Here is a 22581-nt window from a genome sequence, read left to right on the forward strand (position 1 = left end):
TCCCAAGTCAAAATTATTTCCCTTTTGAAATAAATTAAATGCCAGTGGAATGGGATTACATTGGACAATGTTGTGGATATAGTGAAAATTTACTACTTTCCCCTATTCCATGCTCTCTGGAGGTGTTTAAAGCATTTTAGGGTAGAAAATGGTATCTGTTCATTTTATATTTCCAAATGCTGTAACTTTTCACATTTATCCTGAAGATTATCTTATATTGATAGTACCCAGTTATGTCAGAGATTATAAAAAATTGGGAAGATGAAGATAAAGCAAGCTTATATTAATCAGAGGCAATCATTCAGAATGAAGTATGTTAGTTCTAAGTCGATAATATGATATTTTGTTATCACATACAGAACATCAATTATGTACATGAAGGGTACATAATTGTCTATTTATAAGTCCTGCCTAGGGGTAGTTTAATTCTATTGCCAAGCTGCTAGAAATTCAATTGATGTAGTGCAAATTAATGGTCAATGCTAAAATACAAGTTTATGAGATTTAGATCCAAAACAGAGGCTGTTACAAATAACATTTCAATGATTAGTTCTCCTGGTGATCTTTAATAAAAGAGATAAAAGTTATCATTACAAAGTCTGGGTTAGGTTCAGATTTCCTTAATGTGCCTCTATTAAAGACATTGTGGAGATTTATCACGTATTTCTTTATGTAAATATCGCAGTAATTTCAACTTCTTTTGTGTGCTAATTGCTATATAAGAAAGCAATTTCAAATAATAAGCTGTTTCTCATGTAATCACAGTAAAATAGACAGTGTGGGATGTCTTTTTCCTGCTCTGCTCCCACAACAACAAGCCAACACAGAGACTTCCAGAATATTTTGGAAAACAGTTTTTGCGCTGCCAGTCACTAGATAGAGAGGTCAAACTGCTTTTAGTAATAAACTCAGGGAAAAAAGTCACTCAAAATACAGACTCAAGGAAAACTTTGACAGATTTAGTTTGAATTTCTACAAATACTTAGCAAAGTCTGCATGAATGAACAAAAAGATAATAATACCTATTCCACTGGGAAAGCTGGGAAACATGAACACCTATGACAGAAGGAGATCAATTCATTCTCTGATCATCTAGGTGTCATTTCTCTTCCTGGGTGTTCCCCTCCCACTATCTCAGGCGGCATTATGGATCTCGGTACAAAAGGATGCTCTTTTTACCTTTTGTCTTACCTTCTTCAAGTCCACTCTTCTTTTAAGGCCAGAGTGGTCTGTTGGATTGAATAAAATGGCATTTCCATGTAGGTACGTTATTCTCAAAGAAACTTTCCCTGACACCAAAGTTTGTTTTTGCTGGGCATTGTTTTGTATTAGCATGTATCATATTCTATCAGAATGATGTATTTGCATCTTTATCTCTCACTAGTTCTCTCCAGTTTTTCAAGGGCTCTACTGTCTTATTCATATATTCCCAATGCCTAGCAGAAGACCTGGCAAAGAATAAATACTCAAAAAGTGTAAATTGAGCTGAATTGATGTGAAGGGCAAATTTATTGTCTTTTATTTTTCAACAATGAAAATAAATGGAATTTGGAGCTTCTCCAAATGTATATACAGTTCTATAACAATATTTTTTAATATCATAGTCTTGACTTGTGGTCGGCTAGTTCTGCAAACTTCCTTAAATATATTTTTACTATTATTAAAGCATTTTGATTTAAAACTTGTGAGGTCTCAGAACCATCACAACTTGTTCCATCTTATTTCCAAAGCAACTTATTTCCATGCTGGCTGTTCATTTTGCTTTGTTTTCATTTCTAACATTACTCAGAAAGAACAAGATCTTTTTTTTTAGAAGCTTATAATAGAAGACAAAAACACTAAGAGAGCTTGTATTCTTGGAATTTTGTTATATGATTACAAAAGAAAGGTAAAAGTCTCAAGTGATTTTGGTGTTTGCCTACATTATGTTAATTCTGTAATTATTCCAGAACATGACTTAAAAACACAGATCTTGATCATATCCCGTAGACTACCATACGGTTCTGGTTTGGCTGACTTCTATTGCACGCCTTCAATCCCCGGCTGGGTGTGGTGTAAAATATCTAGTCCCACATTCACAGAGCATGGCATGATTTCTGTGAGTCTCTAGAGCCAATGATTGGCCTGTAAGTCTCCATAAAACTCTACAAAGCATCAGCTACTCTTGAACAAAAAGTATTGTACATCCAGTGTCCCTGGAGAACAACTGCCTGAACAAACCTCTCCTGGAGATCAGCATGCCATTGAAATACAATTTGCACCTGGTGGCAAAAGTTGCAAAAAGTCAATACTTGATGAGGGAGAACTTTTTAAAATCCTTGAAACAGCAGAGTGGCTCAAGGCTATTTGTTGTATTTGCAATAAAAGTGTAATCCAGTGTAATATGCAGGTAGTTACCAACTAGAGAAAGCCAGCTGTGATACTATTGAACAGCATCCCTCTCTCCCACCAAATGAGCTGTTAAGAGAACAAATAGAACTAGTAAAGGACTAATAAGAATTTTGCAAGAAAACAAAACAAACAGAAACCCCCAAAACTTCAGAAAAGGTTACATATCATGTTTACCCTAGAAGTTGTAACAATTACAGAAATTTTGGTGATTCTATAGTGTACATTTCAGACACTTAATCCTAGGTTTGGGAAATGCCCGAAGAGGAAAAAGCTGTTTGTGTGCTAAAGGAAACTTTAGTGGGGAAACATTAAACTATACAAAACTTATTTATGTAAAAAAATTGGAACCAAGCATGTTTGTTAGAAATACTGCATTTTGTGTTTTTATAAACCTTATGTTACTACCATCTGTAACACACTTTTCTGGAATCTAGCTGGTTTAATTTAGAGTTGATTTTCTTTTACTACATGAGTTTTCGCACAGAACACTCCCTGATCTGTAGTTGTGGTTTCTAGCTAATATTTTAGTATTCCATGAAAAATGACACTAAAATGATATATTTCCTTTAGTATGTCCAGTGTGCTCACTCATGCTCTTTGTGTGTGTGTGTGTGTGTGTGTGTGTGTGTGTGTGTGTCTGTCTGTCTGTCTGTCTCTCTCTCTCAGAAGTAGCCTTTATTCATTGAGGACATGAAATGATCCAAAATGGTTCAATTTCTGAAAGGATAAAGAAAACATGAGTAGTACATTCACAATTTGTATGCATTTTACTTTATTTTTTTTTCTCTTCAGATTTAGTTAAGGAGTAGTGATCCAAAAAATTTAAAAATGGTCTAGTCTCTCTGGTGCCTATGTTTGTTTCTATAAAATTTCAAGGCAATGAACATTTCTATCATAAAAATACATAGAAGAGTCCTTAATTTAAGCATTTGTATTAGATATTGGTTATGTCTTAGATAATTTATTACTGGTTAATATTTTATTTAAAATTTTTTGAATTATGTAATATTTATTGAAATAAAAATTGGATATAGGAGTTCTGGAGTTGAATCATTCTTTGACATAGGAGACAGAAATCAAAATAAATTTAAGATTAAGAACTCTGATACTTAGAATGCCTTATTGGGCAGCCAAGAAAGTGGAGAAACAGCTGGTTTGGATGGGTGGACATGAAGCTTGAGGAAGATATGCTGAATGTGAGATTTGGGTGGAATTATCAAATCCAAATATCTCAAAGGCACTTGAAATGTGAACCTAGAAATGATCATAGGAAGCAGAACTATTAAGTTGTTATTTATTAGTTTAAATGTAACTAAGCATAATAACCTTGAGGGGAAAAATGTTCTATTTATTAGATAACTATTTATTTAAAAGAAAGACTATGCACCAGAAGAAGAAGTAAAGCGGAAAGAACAGTTCATTTTAGAAAAGAGGCCGAGCTGAAAACTATTTTTAAAAAGGGGGAAAGGATGGCCTTATTAGAATCTAAAGGAGAATCTAGTGGGATGAGGAGAAAATAAATTAAAGTTTGTTTATCATCAAGAACCTCCAAGTAAAACAGTGGGTTTTACCTTTTGTTCAAACACAAACAGCCGAGTAGATAGCATGGAATTATTAAGAACAGATGCATTTTATAGAAGAGATACAGAGAAGAATGCTATTCCTTATGATTTTTACCTTGTCTTTTTAAAGTGTGTATTTTTTGGACATTTATTGTTAAGTCACTTGTAACATAAGTTTTCACTTTATTAAGCTGTTTACTTTAACAGACAAGCATAACTACCTGGATCAAATGTTATTGGAAACTAAGATACAAATAAATTTTTAAGCATTTTTATTTAAACAAATGTGAGTGATAATATTGGTATCACCAGTAGATTGACATGACTTTATGACCTGAATTTCCCCAGGCTTTCAAAGGAATGATTTAATTTAGGATTTTACTTGAAAAGTAGCAAACGGGTTTTTGGGTTTATATTTTTAAAATTTTTCAGAAAGCATGGTTTCAGATAATATCGCTAAATTATTTCTTAAAATAAGACCAAGTGATAACATTTTATAGATGATACATCTTTTCTTCCAATTTTTTTTTATTTTCTGCCAGCTTCTTTTCATGTCATATTGGCTTTTTATATCATTGTTTTATTATTTTTACCTGGTGAAAAGTACCTAGCACTAACTTTTTAAATTATAATTTAAAACAGAAATAAGATCATAAAATAAGAAGTAAGACAGCTTAATGTAAGCTTTTATTTCTGAAGACTGAAAGATACAAAAGAAGTGATTTTTTTTACCCCAACCTTAAACCATATGCTTTTTTTCAAAGAAGACCTAAATTCTCCATATTTAAGTTTGTGCTATATGTAGCTTAGTATGTGTCACTATAATATTTTAATTTTAAACATTCACTATAATATTTTAATTTTTAAACATTCTGACCCTGTTTTTACAGAATAATGTTAAATAAAATTCCCAACAATTTTCAAAGAACTATTCAGAAATTGTGTTTCCATGTTAATTTGCATGCCTTAAATATTCTGCTTGATGATCAGCCCCTTGAAAAATGCTGAATCTTTCATTTATATATACTCAGAGGCATACCCAGCACTTGGCTGGCATATAATAGACTCACAACTAGTATTTTCTAAGTAAACCAATGGTTCACTATATTTTAGGTTTACTGTTATATGTATTTATACACACATACAGACAAATATATAAATTCTGCATATTTCTTTACTCTTGCTTCTTCTATATATAAGGGAGGGAGGGAGGGAGAGAGAATGAGAATATGAATGAATGTTAATTATGTTTCATTTAATGATAGAAAAATGTTCTAAAAAATGCTCCATTAGGTGATTTTTGTCTTTGTGTGAGTATCATTGAGCTTACTTTCACATATCCCACATGATCATATCAGGCTATTTATCCTAGGATATAAATTTGTACATCCTGTGGGCAATTATAACATGATGGTAAATATGTATATATCTAACCATATCTATAAAAAAGGCACAGTAAAGATATGGCATAAAGATAAAAAATAGTACCCCAGTATATGGCACCATGAATGGAGCTTGGAAGACTGGAGGATCCTCTAGGTGAGTTGATGAGAGATGAGTAGATGTGAAGGCTATGACCTCACTGTACAGTACTACAGACTTCAAAACCACTGATCATTTAGGCTACAGTAAATTTGTTAAAGATATTTTTTATTTCTTCAATAGTAAATAACCTGAGCTTACTGTAACTTTTTAAACTTTATAATCACTTTAATTTTTAAAACTTTTGACATTTTACAAAAATGTAACACTGTAATGCGTAAACACATTGTACAACTATGTGTTTTCTTCATTTATATCTTTATTACATAAAGTTTTCCTATTACTTTTTTTTTCTGGTGCATTGTAATCATATATCTTAATGAGGTACAAAATGGTAGCCCTTCCCCACTTCTCACTCCATTTCCTCTCCCTTAATCTTTCTCATATTTTACTTACTGATTGACTGTGATATGTTTGTGAATGTACATCATGTGCATTAGAAAATTTTCCTCTTCCCCCTCCAATCTCCCTCGGTTGGGTCATCTTATTTGTTCATCTAAGGTTTCTCCTTCTTCTTCTAGAGTTCTTCCTATGACCCATTTCTTCCCTAGTGTCTTTCTATATATTAGGGAGAATATCTGACTTTTTACCTTAGTTTCTAACTAATCTCATTTAGCATAATCTTCTCCAGTTCTATCCATTTCCCTGTAAATGACATAATTTTGTTGTTCTTTATGGCTGAGTAAAATTCCATTGTGTATATATCCTATAGTTTTGTAATCCTTTCATCTGTTGATGGACAGCTTGACTGGTTTTATAGTCTGGCAATTATGAATTGTGCTGCTATGAACACAGATACCCAAACATAAGATTAGCAGTTTTGTTTCCATTCTTTCGGATAGATACCCAGAAGTGGTATTGCTGGATCAGATGGTAGGTTCATGCTCATTCTTCTGAGTATCCTCCATACTGTTTGCCAAAGTGGTTGCACTAATTTTCAATCCCCTAACAATATATGAGTTCCCACTTCTCCACATCCTCATCAGCATTTATTGTTGTTTGTATTTTGAATGATTTCCATTCTAATTTAAGTTAGTGAAATGTCAGAGTAGTCTTGATTTGCATCTCTCTGATTGGTAATGATGTTGAATATTTTTTCATACATTTATTGGTCATTTGATTTTCTTCTTTTGTGAAGTGTCTATTTCACTTTCCCATTTTTTGATTGGGTTATTTATTTTCTTAGTGAAAAGGTTTTGTTTTATAATTTTTTTGTGTATTCTAGACATTAGTCCACTATTGGAGGAGTAGCTGACCAAAATTTTTTCCCATTCTTTCTGTTCTCTGTCGAGGTTCTTGAAAGTTGCCTTTGCTGTATGGAAACTCTTCACTTTAATGCAACCCCATGTATTGATTCTCCTTTTAAATTATTGTGTCTTTGGGGTCTTGTTGAGAAAGTTTTTACCCATGCCTATGTATTGAAGTGTTGGGCCTATGCCCTCTCCATGGAGCTGCAAAGTCTCTAGTCTCATTTCCAAGTCTTTGATCCATATTAAACTGACTCTTGTGCAGGATGATAAAGTGGGGTTTATTTCTATTTTTCTGCATATGATTAACCAGTTTTGCCAACACCATTTGTTGAAGAGGCTATCTTTTTTTTTAAGAACTAGGACACAAACCCTTGTATTATCCTGGATCTACCTAGTGTTAGAATCATTAATTTCATTGTCTTTCACCTCTGCATCTTGTCCCACAGGCAGATCTTAGAAAGCAAGAACGTATAATTCATGGAGCTGCCATCGTCTTGATCGTGATGCCTTCTTCTGAAATCTCTCCTGAAATACTTAAGGAGGTGTCAGGTTTTTTTTTTTTGTTTTTTGTTTTTTGTTTTTGTTTCTGTTGTTTTTGTTTTGCAATAAGATCATGGAGGCTTGCTTGGTTTGTTTTTCATCACAGAAAAATAGGCATGTAATGGTGATCTTGGCTTGTAAGAAAATAATGCACTACAAACATTATTTTTTTCTATTAATGAAAATATTTTGGTTTGGGGGTCCATGCTGTCAAACATTTTAAGGAGCTGCTGAGTTCTGCAAAAGCTTTTTCTCACTGTGAAGTTTGTTGGGAAAGTTCTTTAATTTCTTCTACATTTTTTTTTTTTTTTACTCTTGCCTTTCAGCTATGTGTTTACTAGGCAACAGGAATATTTCAGCTCCATTATAATCTCATGGGGCCATTAGTGTATTTGCAGTCCATGATTAACTAAAATGTTATTATGTAGTGCATGACTATATGATGAATGTGCATGTATATATAATGTATGTACATAAAGGTATGTGACTATGTGTGCGGTTAGATAACTTGTCAATATTTCTATGGGTATAGCCCAGTAATATAAGATTTTAGTAAATTTTTTATATCCAATATAGTGATCTCTTTTGAAATTATAATATCTACTTTGTCTTCTTACCTCTATAACCAAACTCCTTTACTTCTGCCCTACAACACAATATACTTTCCCAGTGTAATTATTAAACGTTATTTTGGTTTTTCAGATAATAGTCATTTAATTTAAATCACTATATATGAAACAATTTGTAAATACTGATTATAATAGTTATTGAAAACTGAAGATAAGTTAATACCCAAGAGTAGAGAGGTATGAATGGATTTGTGCTGTATTTTAGTCTTGTAGGAAGTATGTTTCACCTCCTCGATCCTTAGTCTGCCAGTGCTATACCTCAGAGTCTATAGGTTCTTCTTGTTATTACTGCATAAGATTAAAGAAATAATAATAAAGTTCTCAATTCACAGTTTTTAGATAAAATTCTATATGTTTTAAATAAATATTTATATTGTAAAGTTTTATTTCTAAAACATACTAATATATTTTATAGTCCCAGTCTTTTTATTTTTGTTCATTAAATGAAAAATATTTGACAGTCTTTTCTGAAACACTCTTGATAATTTAGCCAGCATGTATTTGATAAATGACTTATGTTTCTAATACTAATTATGGCCAGAGGCAACGTTATGGGTGATTGTTTCAGATCTGAAAACAAATCAAATAATATGTAATTTCCAAATAGGTTTATCTTTTCAAAAAGAATGAATGACTTTTTTAAGTCTTATCATTTGCTTGTACTGGAATGTGTTGATTTATATTTGCTCTTTATCTTTCTAAATAGAGGTCTCATAATACAAGGTAGCATCATGTTCAGAGAGAATTATAAGTCTCATATAGCTGTCTAGCACTTTCAACTTTTTAAATATGCTTTCACACTTATTAACTCATTTTATGTTTTCAAAAAGAAATGAGAGACAAATAGAGCAAGTATTAATTTTTCTGTTTACAAAATGAGAGGAAGAGGTACAGTGCCTTTGAGGATTTGCTTTGCATGAAGTAGAGCTGGAGCCTGCAAGTCTCCCTTGCTGTATCCTCAGTACTAATCCTAACTAAAATCAGTCTGGGTTTTAGAGTCTGGTTGCATATAGAACTGATGCAGATGGGTAGGTCATAGAAAAGAACTTCAGTTGAAAATGAACTCTTTGGGGAATTTCTACAAATGGGAGAGGCCCAACAGTCATTGAGAAGGGGATGAAGATTATCATGCTAGGATACCATAAAGCCTCTCATTTGTACATAATAGGCAAAACAAACAAAACCAAAATAAAACAAAATATATGGAACTATTCATGGTGACAATTAGTGAGTTGGATTTGCATATATGACAGTTTCCACTTTCTCCAAAGAATGGTCTCACCAATCAGATAGGGGCTTTTCTTTATATTGCTATAAGGATATTCTTATCCCTCTAGTTAGATATGTTAATTTTAAAAATGTTAGGATGCTAGAGCTCATGTTAAGTGTTTTTAATACACACACAAAAACACACTTAGATTTTTGGAGGTGATGGAATGTTAATATTTTAATTGCATTGATGACATCATGGGTGCATATCCATACTCATCAAAGTACATGGGTTAAATATACATGATTTTTTGTATTTCAATTATTCTTCAATAAATACTTAAAAAGGAATACTATTATCATTGAATTTTTTCAGAAAAAAATTCAAACACATTTACCCTCAATACTCTGCTTTTGTATATCAAAAAATAATATAACCAGTTTAACCAAAGTTGACAGCAGCACAGTGGGTCTTGGCCATCCAAAATTTTAGAGTTGGCTATTGAATCAGTTCCTGGAGGTTGCTTATGTAAAGCTCATTGCAACAGCAGCCCATGAACTTTACACTTCATTGTGCAAAAGCCTGTTTGGAAATGTTAAGCCTTTGGCAAGATATAGGATCTCTAAATCATCTTTGCATGGTTTAAAAATTCTTGTTCATGAACAGAACTAATAACAACACTGTGTGCCATATTTTCAGCATTGAGACTGTGTTCCAGTAAAGGAAATAGCCATATCCAGATCCTGCAGGGAGCTATATTTAAATTTCTATCAAATAAAATGAAACATCATGAGTTTCAACAATTTCACTGTGATGATATTTAGTATAAAGAATAATAAGTTGACATTATCAAAATTAAAGAAGGAATTATGATTTTTACTGTTTTTAAATTTTTTATTGGTGCTTTTTTTTTTTTTACATCTTAAGGATGCAAGATGGTAGAGGCATATATGCACACATCACCCAATTAACCCTTACCCAGTTCCCATCCTATTCCCTCTCCCTCCCTCCTTCTCATGTTTGGATTAGTGATTGACATTGTTATGTTTGTTAAAGTACATCATGTGCATTAGAGAATTTCCCTCTTCTCCCTTCCATCCCCTCAGTTAGGTCACCTTATTTGCTCATTTATAGAATCTCTTTCTTTGTCTAGAGTTCCTTCTAGGAATTATGATTTGATAGCATTTTTGTCTTCTATCACTGTGATCTTTAGAATTGGCTTTTCAATTTATAAAGGTAAATGATGCACATTGTAACAAATATTTATTTTTAATATACTACCATCTACAACAGTGGAAAATCTATGGACTTTGGGATCATTTATGCTAGAATTTTGTTCAGGGTGTTCTGTCATTGTTTATTCAGGTCAGATTTGTTGAGCACTAGCTATAAGTCACACACTATTAGAGGTATTTAAATTACAATGATAAGTACTAGGACACTGCTTACTGGGGAAGATAGATATATTAAACAGAGTAATTATGGAAATTATTTATAATTGAAATGTTTAAAATGGATTGAAGTATAGGGCATGATAACAAGACCTAAGGAATATAGAAGTTCAGGAGGCCCAGTAGACAGATAAAATACAGAATGCCAGTTAAATTTGAATTTCAGGTAAATATAGTTTGCATATATATGTTCATAATATTTTTTAGCAGATGCTATTACAAAATTATATAAAATCTATAAGTATATAAATTTATGTATGAAGCAAATATATTTACAAATATGTTTTTCCTCAAATTTGGCCAGTGCCAGGTAGAGTGCTAATCTCTAATCCTATACAGGTGTAAGGAAAATTTGGAGAGGAAAAACCTCCCAGGTGAAGAAACATTTAAGCCACACCTAAAGACAAATAGTTGTTGGAATATAAAGAATGGGGGGGAGAATTTTCTAAATATGTGAAATATCAGATCAGAAAATTTGAAAGTACAGAAGCTTGCATTACCCTCCTCTCCTTTCTTCCTTCCTTTCTTCCTTCCTTCCTTTCTTTCTTTCTTTCTTTCTTTCTTTCTTTCTTTCTTTCTTTCTTTCTTTCTTTCCTTCTTTCCTTCTTTCTTTCTTTGTACTGGAAATTGAACCCAGGGGCATTCTGCCTTTAAGCTACATTTCTAGCTTGCTTGCTTGCTTTATTTATTTATTTATTTATTTTTTTATTTATTTATGTTTTGAAATGGTCTTGCTAAGTTGATGAGAGTTGTGTCAAATTACCAAGGCTGGTCTCAAACTGCCAATCCTCCTGTTGCAGCGACTCAAATACTGAGATTATAGGCATGCATGCACCATGATGCCTGGCTTGGCACTCACTGCCTTCTGAGAGCAGGAGAAGGCCAGGTATGAAAAGTTAATATTCTGTAAGGGAAAGCCAGTAAAAAATGAGATGGTAAAGGATGCTGTGGCCCGATCATCCAGGGCATTTTATAGTCTGGGCTGATAAACATAACTTCTCTCAGCCTCATTTTCACTAATGCATATTAAGTCGAAACCACTGAGCTCTGGAGGATGGACACAAGAAACATCTGTATAAGAGTCGGTGCAGAACTGACACTGAATAAGCATTTGCTGGTTCTCATAATGTTCATGCAGCTATAGCTTGTCTTATTACCAATGGAGGTGTTTACTGTTTTATTTTGTTTTGTTTTGATGGAATGCTTTCCCCCAGCTTTAATTTATCCCCAACTTTAGGACTGACCTCTAAAGATTTCTATCTTCTTTTTTGTACTTCATTTGCCTGGAATATTGCAACATTAAAACTGATGTTAGGATCAACTGTACTAGGGGGACATTTCCATATTCTGGAAGTGATTATTTCTGGATTCTCCACTGTCTAAGGAGAATATCTCCTTCACTAATACTAGCCCCAAATAAGTTTCTGTTCTTTTTCCATCAAATAGAACATTTGAAATGCATTATTTTTGGGGGGATAATTTTGCAAACCGCCTTGAAATGTTTTCTGTGGTTTTAAACTAGAATGGCATCATATTGAAGAAAAAAAAACCCTGCCTTTCTTAATATCCTGGCCTCCTCCCCTCTGCTGTTCACCATCCCAGAGACAACTTCTGTCTAGTGCTCAGACATGCTGCTTTTGAGTGAGCCTGTCGGCCTGGGAGTGGCAGCACTGGGCCAGAGCGCTCAGTGATGAATGTCAGCGCAGCGGCCGCAGCCTTTCTGCCAGACAGGAGGCTAACAGGCAAGCGGCGGGGAGTTCACAAGCTTGGAGGGGCTTGTTAGACAGAGTTCAAAATTCTGGTGAACATCTCTCTGCCACTCCATAGAACAGCTGCAGCCTCGACAGTGGGAGTCCTCACACTGATTTTTCAAAAAGCTCCCCCTCCAGAATTTAATGTCACGTTACGCTAGTAAATGCCCGGAATCACAGTATATTGTGATTCATCATCCGCCACACTCGCCATTTGTTGCAGAGTTGCTAATTTGGCCAGAGAATATTTCACTTATTAAAATGAGTTTTCTCTTTTCCTGAGAATCTGTCAACTCTGCTTACAGATCTTTGCCCATGTGGTGTACACACAGTCCTTGCTTTACACCAATATAGCTATTAGCCACATTAAATTATTTCATTCCAAGAAGTAAGTGATTTCTTGGGGAAATATAATTTTAAGAATTTAGGTTAGAAAAAAAAGTGATCTCTTATGGAAATATTTTATTCTCCTGTATATAAGGTTAATTTTTGTTCATTTAACTATCAAGTTTTGAGAATCTAACATCTATTCTAGGAACTGGATTTAAGACAGTGGACAAGACAAAATCCCTAACATTACATGGCTTGCTTTCTACAAAATATAAACCATAAGTATATACATAAATGAGACATATCCTTTCAGATAGTGAAAAATACTATTAATTAAAATAAATGGATGATATGTGCTATGGTTTGACTCTCTTCCCCAGAATCTATGTGTGGGAAACTTAATCTCTAATGTGGTAGTGTTGGATGTGATTTTTCTAACCACTGGTCAGGCACCACCCTCCAACACTCTGGCAGGTGTTTAGGCCAGGAGGGCAGAGTCAGTGAATCCATTAATGCTACTACAAAACAGCTCATGAGACTGTGTTTTTGCCTTCTTGCCCTCCTACCTTCTGATAAACTGTGCTGTGGCAAAGAAGCCCTTTCCCAACGTGGGTGCCTTATGATTGTACTTCTTGGCCTCTGCAACTCTGAGCCAGTACGTTTTTGTTCATCATAATTTACAGTCTAATTTATTCTCTTCTAGCAGTATGAAAATGGACTGAGAATATAAGAAGTCTCAGTGGGGTGAGTTGATGAAGAAATTAGCCACTCTTTACAAGATAGTCAGAAAAAGGCTCTCCAAACTTGTGGTATTGGAACTGAGATCCAAAGGCATGAATGTGCCAGCAGCACATGCAGTTTCAGACTGTATGACTGTATGAAGAGTTAACATGAAGAATGTGTGTATAGTAGTTGAGTGCAGAGCTGACATAAAACATCTGTAGACTGTTTTTCATAATGTGCATGCTATTTATAAAGGGATAAAGAGTATTATAGGCATAAGGACAACACATATAAGTATTGGTGCAAATAAGGTTCTCCCAGAAACTGACTTAGAGAAAGAAATTAAGACACTCTATTGTCCCTAAAAAAATGGGAATATTAAAACACCATGTCCTTGAATGCCCAGTTTCTATTACTCTGAATCCTAGCCAAGGTAAGGGAACAATGAAAGCAAAAATATCCAGATACATCATATCCCAAAAGAAAATGACTTTCTCCCATGCACACTGGAAAGTAGGGCAAAGTAGGGTTACCTGTAGAAAGCATGGGCTCTAGGACAGTTGCTCCCTGGGACACTGGTCATACACACAAAGTAAGCAAGCTGATGCTGATGGTGCCACTGCTGCTGCAGCCTAATATATAAAGGGACAACCGCCTTGGAACTGAGGGCACCTTGGAGTGATACATGCCACTCATTTAGCCTGCCCTCACTGGACTAAACTCCATGAGAGAGAGGAGGCACTCCTTGGCAAAGCTCCTTGAGAGAGGCAGGTGCTATTTGCCAGCCTATTGCCACTGAAATCTTGTGGAACAGTCAATACTAACCAGTACACTTTCCCCATGAATAATATGTTCATATGTCATGCATGCTCTCTCCAGGTGCTCTCTTTAGAGTTTTATAACCTACCCCATGCCCTGGCATAACTGGTTTGTGGATGAAAGAGGCAAGAAAAAAAAAAAAGAAAGAAAAAAAGTTAATGAGTGTTTCTGTGTGTGTGTGTGTGTGTGTGTGTGTGTGTGTGTGTGTGTGTGTTTGTGTGTTACTAGTGATTGAACCCAGGGCCATTCTACCTCTGAGATATGCCTTCAGTCTTTTTAATTTTTATTTAAAAAAATTTGAAACAGGCTGGGCGTGGTGGCGCACGCTTGTAATCCCCTTACTTGGGAGGCTGAGACAGGAGGTCACACAGGTTCGAAGCCAGCCTCAGCTACTTAGTGAGGCTCTCAGCAACTTAGTGAGACTTTGTTTCCAAATAAAATATTTAAAAAATAGGTCTAGGAGTATAGCCCAGAGGTAAAGAGCCTCTGGGTTCCACCCCCAGTACCACACAAAGAAAAAAAAAATTGAAACAGTGTCTCTATCCAGGTTGCTGATGATCCAGATTGATTGCTGAGGCTGGTCTGGAACCCCTGCAGTCCCCCTGTCTAGGTCTGCTAGTTACAGGGATTACAGCTGTGCACCACCGCAACTGGTTTTAGTGAGTGTTCTTAAGACCAGTGGCAGTGGAATAAATATGAGTGACTTGAGCAGAGATGTCCAGCTGCAATGGATCTTTAGTGTGAGCCTCAGCTGACTACAGACATCTCTAAAGTTGTGAGGACCCTTCAGGGCTTTTATTCATTATGGAAAGAGGTCTAGGCCTTCATTTCTCCGTGTGTTTCTGTCCTGGGATGTGGGCCACACAAGGGAAGGGTAAGAGTTGCCCTGCTGGGCAGGTCAGCTCTCTTCCAGTCTACCAATTCCCCAAGAGGCTGATCCCAACTTGGTGCTAGTAAAAAATCCTCCGTGGTCCTTCTACCTTTATGTAGAGCTGAGGGACTTCATTCTATAACAAGTCCTATGAGACCTGAATGCAACACCAGAAAACAGCCGAGGAGTAAGCAGCTCTCATTTGGGGAACTCCTAGACTCCCTTTGATCAGACATTCAATTTCTATTTATGTCAACTGAGACTTGCTTCCTCCCCTTAGTGTAAGAGGAAGATATTGAGCTACCAGATATGAATCACTATGTAATTTAATTAATCAAATAGTTTTTGAAATGCGAGGATATGTTTCTCCCCAAAGAGCTTAAAACCAACTGAAAAAAGCAGATAGAGAGCTAACTCACTGTAATCTATAATGCAAGATCTAATGAACTAAGAAATAAATAACAACAGAGTATTTTAAAATACAAAACAGAACATGTAGTTTGAAATAAAAGATGGCATAATTGTTGAAGCAGAGGTGAAAATTCTCTGAGAATTTTGATGCCTTGGAATGAGCAGAAATCTTCCAAACTGAGGAATGGGATGTGATGGTCAATAGTCTGGTTGCTGGAGAGAAAGGTTGTGGGGATTGTAAGCAAAAGAATATTGCATATTTTGAATGCCTTATTTAAAATATCAGGGTGTGCCGGGCGTGGTGGCGCACGTTTGTAATCCCAGCCTTTGGGAGGCTGAGACAGGAGGATCACACAGGTTCAAAGCCAGCCTCAGCTACTTAGTGAGGCTCTCAGCAACTTAGTGAGATCCTGCTTCCAAATAAAATATAAAACAGGTCTGGAAGTGTAGCCTGGAGGTAGAAAAGTCCCTGGGTTCCACTCCCAGTAAACAGAGTCTCTTAAACCAGTGCGGCCAGCTTCGAACCTGCTCGATCCTCCAGTCTCCGCCTCCCAAGCTCGGGGATTACAAGCATGCGCCACCACGCCCCGGCTTAACCCCATACTCTTTGAATCAGGGTTTCTGGAGCTAAGACCATGAAATCTGTAGTTTTGGATAACGATTAAAGCGAGCACTCAGTTACTTGTCTCTATGATGGTAGAGCATTTGCGTGGCACTTTTCTTAGAGTGTTTGTCTGAAATATTCTAGGAATTACAGCCTTACAGTATTTCATTTATAAATTAGTAACATAATATACTTATACTCTGCTTTCCCATTTCCACTAAAGCAGAACATCCCAAGAACTTTCTCTTCTTGCCAAAAGACACTTACTTTTAGACGATGGTTAAAAGATTATTGTCAGTCCCATAGTTGTTTTCTATAGTTCTTAGTGGGACATTTTGTTTTCTTTTGATCATAAGAATCTTTTTACAGCAGAATAAAAGCAGTATCTTCGGGGTCCTCAGAGACCCTGTTTTCTGAGTTGCAGTACTAGCAGAGAGTTTATTATTTTTGTTTATGATTGGCAAATTTCCTCCCAGATCTCTGATAAGTTTCAGATCCCTTAGCAGCCAGTCTAATCTTTTATTTTCCACTTATAAGTCAGTCCAATAATTCACATTTTTTTCAAGGAACTCTTCTCCCATGCTTCAGCTACAAGCACTTGTTTTCCACTTGCTTTATTTTAGAAATATCTTGTTAATATTTTCTTTTATCTTGGTCTTTTCCTCGGGAGCTTATGTCAGGGATGTGCACAGTAATGATACAGTGATATGTTTTATAAAGTGTATCAGATTCCTTACCTTCCTGGTTTATTAGTGTAGAATTGTCACCATAGTAATGCAAAGAGTGCAAATAATGGTGCTTCTTCCTCCTTCCCCAAATCATATCTGACTATTTTTACATCCATTCACACATTTTGTTTCTGCAGATGTATTCTGTGGTAGGAGAAGAAATTATTACTCTTCTCTGGTAAGAGCAAGTACAACATGGATACTAATGAGATTAAGGAATTGTCCCCAAAGCCAGCAACTAAATGGTTTACGGGTGACCCAAAGAAGTCACAGCATCTCTGGCTGTAGTGGTGTGGTGGGATAGACACTAACAAATAATTATTTCCAGCATCCTCTGGGCTTGCTCAAGTCAAGAAAGTTCCATCTTTGCCAGATACAAGATAAAAAGTTGAGAAAAGAAAGATCATTAGTAGGGAGCAAAAGATTGGGAATGTGGAAAGACTTATTTTAAAAAAAACAGAATAAGAAGAATAGATTATCTATATTGGTTAGAGATATGAATGGGAGGTGATAATATTTTTCATAATAATTGTTATATTCTATCATTCCTCTGCAATGAAGCAAAATGGCAGCGTTGGTGGGGGATAGCTACTTAAGGTGGATGTGTACAATTGAGATTTCTTTCTGACACTGCGCCATGTAAATCTCTGGCAATTCTGAGCATGTAGATCTTGCATGTTAGGGAATGGATTGAATACAACATGACCTCTGTGTGGGAGAGAGACGCTACTTCCTCAAACTCCTCTACTCCTCTCTATCCTTACCACCTAAGCTAGACCCTGCAGCAAGAGTTGGTGATTTGGGTACCTGACTCCATCTGAAATACATGCACCTCTTTTGTCTCTTCTCCCTTTCACCTGGACTTCTGAAGTGCTGAAGACTGACTTTCTAGGAACCATTACATGTACTCATATCGTATTATGACAAAGAGAAAAAAAGAAATAGAGACTGCAATTGCCAGTTCTCTTGATGGTTGTGTTTGTTATTGTAAATTCATAACATGGTTTTATGAATTTATATGTCAGTCATACAACCTTTGTTAATGTAGATCTGGCTTTGAGGGGTTTATCCATTCCTAGTGTACAAAAACGTGCTGAACTCAGTAGAGCATGCCTATTATCCCAGTATTAGGGAGGCTGAGACAGGAGAATCAACAGGTTTAAGGGCAGTTTCAGCAACTTAGCAAGACCCTTGACAATTAAGAGAGACCTTGATTCAAAATTATAAAAAGAACTGGGGGCATAACTGGGAGGTAGAATGCCCCTTGGATCAAGTCACCATACCAAAATAATTTAAAAAAAATTATAACACTGAAAGACTGAAGGTATGGGCATAGAGGATGTGGGCATATCAGCACAGGAATCTCCTGACATCTCCGGAGGCATTTTCTAGTTCTATAGATACTCTGCACATTCATTTTCTTATAATTGTTCAACCAGGTAACTTTGCATTGTAAGTGTTCAAATCCCCGATTGCTTTCCTTTCTTTACTTCAAAATGCGTTTGCAAATCACTTCTTTCTTTTCAAAAATAATTGTTTGAATTATAATAATACTAAGGTGCTATTAGACAGGATTCTGTGAAATATTTAACAGTTTCAAATATTGCTCATTTCTGACTTAGCCATGCTGATAATTGACTGAGTTCCACTGAAATCCATATTTTATCTCAAATTAATATTCTTTAATATTGTGAAGGAACCAATCATTTGTAATGGCTATATTTCCATCATGTTTCATAGATTTCCATATCAATATAGAGGTGTTCATCAAACAGTATTATAATCTCATTATCCTTGATAATTCATAGTACTTCTCTCTCTGTTTTATTTGCATTTTGCTTTCTTAATTTCACTTCTTTATATGGTGTTTTAAGGAAATAAAGTGCTGCAGCACACTAAAAATATTAGGACCGCTCTGAATTTATTTAGTTGTTACATTTTGAAAATGCATTAGTCTTTGCTCTACCTAGTCAATGAGAAGATTCTGCTTCTTTTAGTTATACAACTATATCTGTTGGTTTCTTAGCATCTTTTCAAGTTTTTATTTTCCTATAGAATTATCTGGCAGAATAAAAAGTTAAAAACAATTGTGACTTGCCCCAGGTCAGTTTTAAGTATTTCATTTATTCTCAGTGTATAATATAAAATGTACAACTAAATCTCTCTGTTTTGTATTGTTTTAAAATATTGGTTTATTCAGGAGTTTGATAAAATTCTGAAACTAAATAATAACACATTGAATTAACTGTACATGTACATATGTGTATTCACATGTATCTTATATGATATATCGTAAAATGACTTTCTTGTCACCAAGGAGACTTGGCTTAAAGGTGAATTCTGAGCATATGCAATCATTAACTTTTAAATTCCCTTCTCATTTGAAATACTTCTAAAAAATTAATTAGCTCAGTAATGCCAACCATCTAAATTGACTGTAAGGTTCATATTACCTCGACTATTTTCATAGGGAAATCTATGGATACATGCTATTCTTCTACCATCACCCCTTGTATTATTGAAGTAATACTACAATAGTACCTTTGATTTATGCAGCACACTGTCTCTAAGGAGTTGGAACTGTTTCATATTATCGTATTAATTCTTTTAACATTGCTTTGAAGTAGAAGATGAAATGAGTGGCATTTATCATCATCCGCATTTTATAGTTAAAGAAGTCAGGTGAAGAAGGTGACTTAGCTTTCCTTGAATTGAAAAATTTCAACTAGTTACAGGACAGAAGAGAATATCGGGATCCAAGTTTTCAAATCTTCAATCAGTCCATGAACTACAGCTGTGGTAAAGTCACGCGAGGTTTTTGCAAGTAAGGGAACACAAAACAAACACAGCTATTTCATATTACAAACGAATGTGTGTATGTGTATTCTATTCCATTTTATTCCAAAAATCGTAAAAGAAATAATATTCTGAGGTTTCTAGTCATAACAATAAAGAATCAAGTTTTTTAAATAAATGTTTATGTGTGTGTAGATCCCTCAGCTAACATGTCTATATTTTAAGAAAACTCTGCCTTTCAATTAAAGGTATTTTTTGTAATTTGGGATTGAATTTAGAGGAGTTCTACTTCTGATCCACACCCCCTATTTTTTTTAGTTTGAAACAGTGTATCATTAGGTTGCTGAGACTTGCTACATTGTCCAGGCTGTCCTGCAACCTGCAATCCTCCTGTGGCAGCCTCCCAAATACTAGGATTACAAGTGGGCACCACCACACCTGGGTATGAAAAGTCATTTTAATAAAAACAACAAAATAATTAATTTAATAGAGAAAATTATAATGCATTTTGTCTTTGAACAATACTATTAAATAATTTTCAGAGATTTGAACTCATTTGGAATACAATTGACTTCATACATAAGATACAGTGAAGATTATACTTTTCATTCTTTCTATACTATTTTCATCACAAATATTTTAACTTTTGGGAACCCCTGGTGATGCACTTCAAAATAAAATTCTTGTGCAGAAAAACATTCTTAGGTAAAACTAAAAAAAAATAAACTATACACAAGAAGGCTTGAAAATATTAATACAGCATTCTCAACAGCTAAATAATTATAAATACAGTAAGCAACACAATTTGAGTACATCTAAAGATATCACATTCTTCTCATTTATTTGCCTTTAACTAGATCTGATCTAACAGGTAAATTGGTGAATGGCTCTTGCCTGACCTCAGAATGCAACATTATCACTTTTTATAACATGTTTAATATGTGTATGTTTGTGTAAAGTTATAACACCCCAAATAATTAATTAGCAACATAGTATAACCTTGCAAGAACCATTATATTGAAGCATTATCTCAAGTGGTCATCATGTGAGGGTAAACCAGACTTAGAGAATATTTTGGTAATGAATTCAGAATTCATATTCTTAAAATGGAATTGATTGAAGTGGAAATCTAGGAAAGAAAAGTAGTGTGTTATAGCTTGGATCCTAGCCATATGTATGAGCTTAAAATACAAAATGCCTAATATATAAGTAGAAAAAGATCCAGGTAGAATGAGCCTTTTTGGATAGGCATCTAGTTTAACACAGTTTGCTGTTGAGTGTCCATTTATGCTACTAAGTTACTCAAAAGCATCATTGGAGGCTAGTGACCATCAGCTTTGGTTGACCCCTGGTTCCTAGAGTCAGAAACTGATATTTTCAGTAAATAGATGTTTTCTTTAAATTTATGGAAGAGACTATAGCTCAGTGCACAAATCCAATCATTTTTCAATGTAAGCAGTGACTCTGTAAAAAAAAAAAAAAAAAAAGGCTTCCAGTTTTCCTTAGCAGTAAGGTCAGGCAGTGATACAGAGGATTTAATAGGAGTCATTCAATAATAATCTGAAGATCTTGTACAGCTAACCCTCAGAAAGCAACTATTTGATGCTGAAAAATAGGGGTGCCAATTAAACAAGCCAAATCTCTACTATTACTTTGCTAGAAAGGCATGCTCAAAATTATTAAAAAGTCCTATTCAACTTTCCAGGAACTTTTGCTTAAAATAATTGCCAGGTAAAGTAAGCTAGTGCTAGAAAACTGTGCATGTTATTTGCATTTCAGATGATTTCTCTATTTTTTTGTTTCTGAGGTTCATCTACAGGATAATCATGAGACTAAACCACACATAGTAAAGGTTCATTTTATTTAAGTAGAAGCTGAGAAATTTCTTCTATATTACCATGAAACCTGATTCACTTAAGAATAAAGATTTCTTATCTTCCAAGTATGTGATTGGCCTCCCTATATTGTAACCTGATTTGATCATAACGCTAAGGTCTTTATTTAGAAAACTTTCATTTATTTCTGAAAAATTAAAAGGGTGTACTTTTCTGTAAGGTATCTGTCAACTACCAAGTTTAATTATTTAAAATCATTGTATCAGAGGTTTTAACTTTAATCACATAAAATCTAAACATTTTTGCATCATAATGAACATTAATGTTTATGATATAACTATTTCTTGAATACATAAGAGAATTCATTTTTAAGGTGATATCAAGTATGAATAGAATCTCAGATTCAGATTGACTGACCTTTTAACCTGAATCCACTTTTAACTGGGTGGATGCCCCATAATCAACTGGGCATGTTCCCCAATCATTCTATGTTTTGGATTTCTCATCTTTGAATCTAAGCTAATAATTTTGATTTAATTATAGAATTATATCAGAATTAACTGAGCTAATCAATGCAAATTTATCATTAAAATTCTTGATATAAAGTTCAAATTTAACTTATTATTGTAGTATGGATGTATCCCTTTTTATTTCAATTATGGAAGAAAAAACTTATTTTTGCAGTACTAGTGATAGAAGCCAGAGACATTCTACCTCTGAATCATATCCCAGCCCTATTTTTTATTCTTTATTTTTAAATAGGGTCATACTAAGTACCTGAGGCTGGCCACAAACCTGTGATCCTCCTGTCTCAGCTTCCCAAATACTGGGATTACAAGCCTGTGCCACTACACTGGCTTGAAAGAAATATTACATTTAAATATTTTAGATTAACATAATTATGAACTAGAAGTTCTTGATCCATGAATGTGAGAAATTTAACTTCATTTGATCAGGGCATTTCTCTCCATCTGTGAGTCCTACTAAAATACCAAGATTCTGGGATTTTGATAGTGCCAACAATGAAACAGGGAAGACTGGTTTTCCATCATCTGTCTACACCAGTTATCCACACAGCATCCATTCTACCACCCACCCACCCATTTGTGTCCTTTCATCTCCCTTGCTGTATTGAATC

This window comes from Muscardinus avellanarius (genome assembly GCF_963383645.1).
Source record: "Muscardinus avellanarius genome assembly, chromosome: 3".
Taxonomy (NCBI): Eukaryota; Metazoa; Chordata; class Mammalia; order Rodentia; family Gliridae; genus Muscardinus; species Muscardinus avellanarius.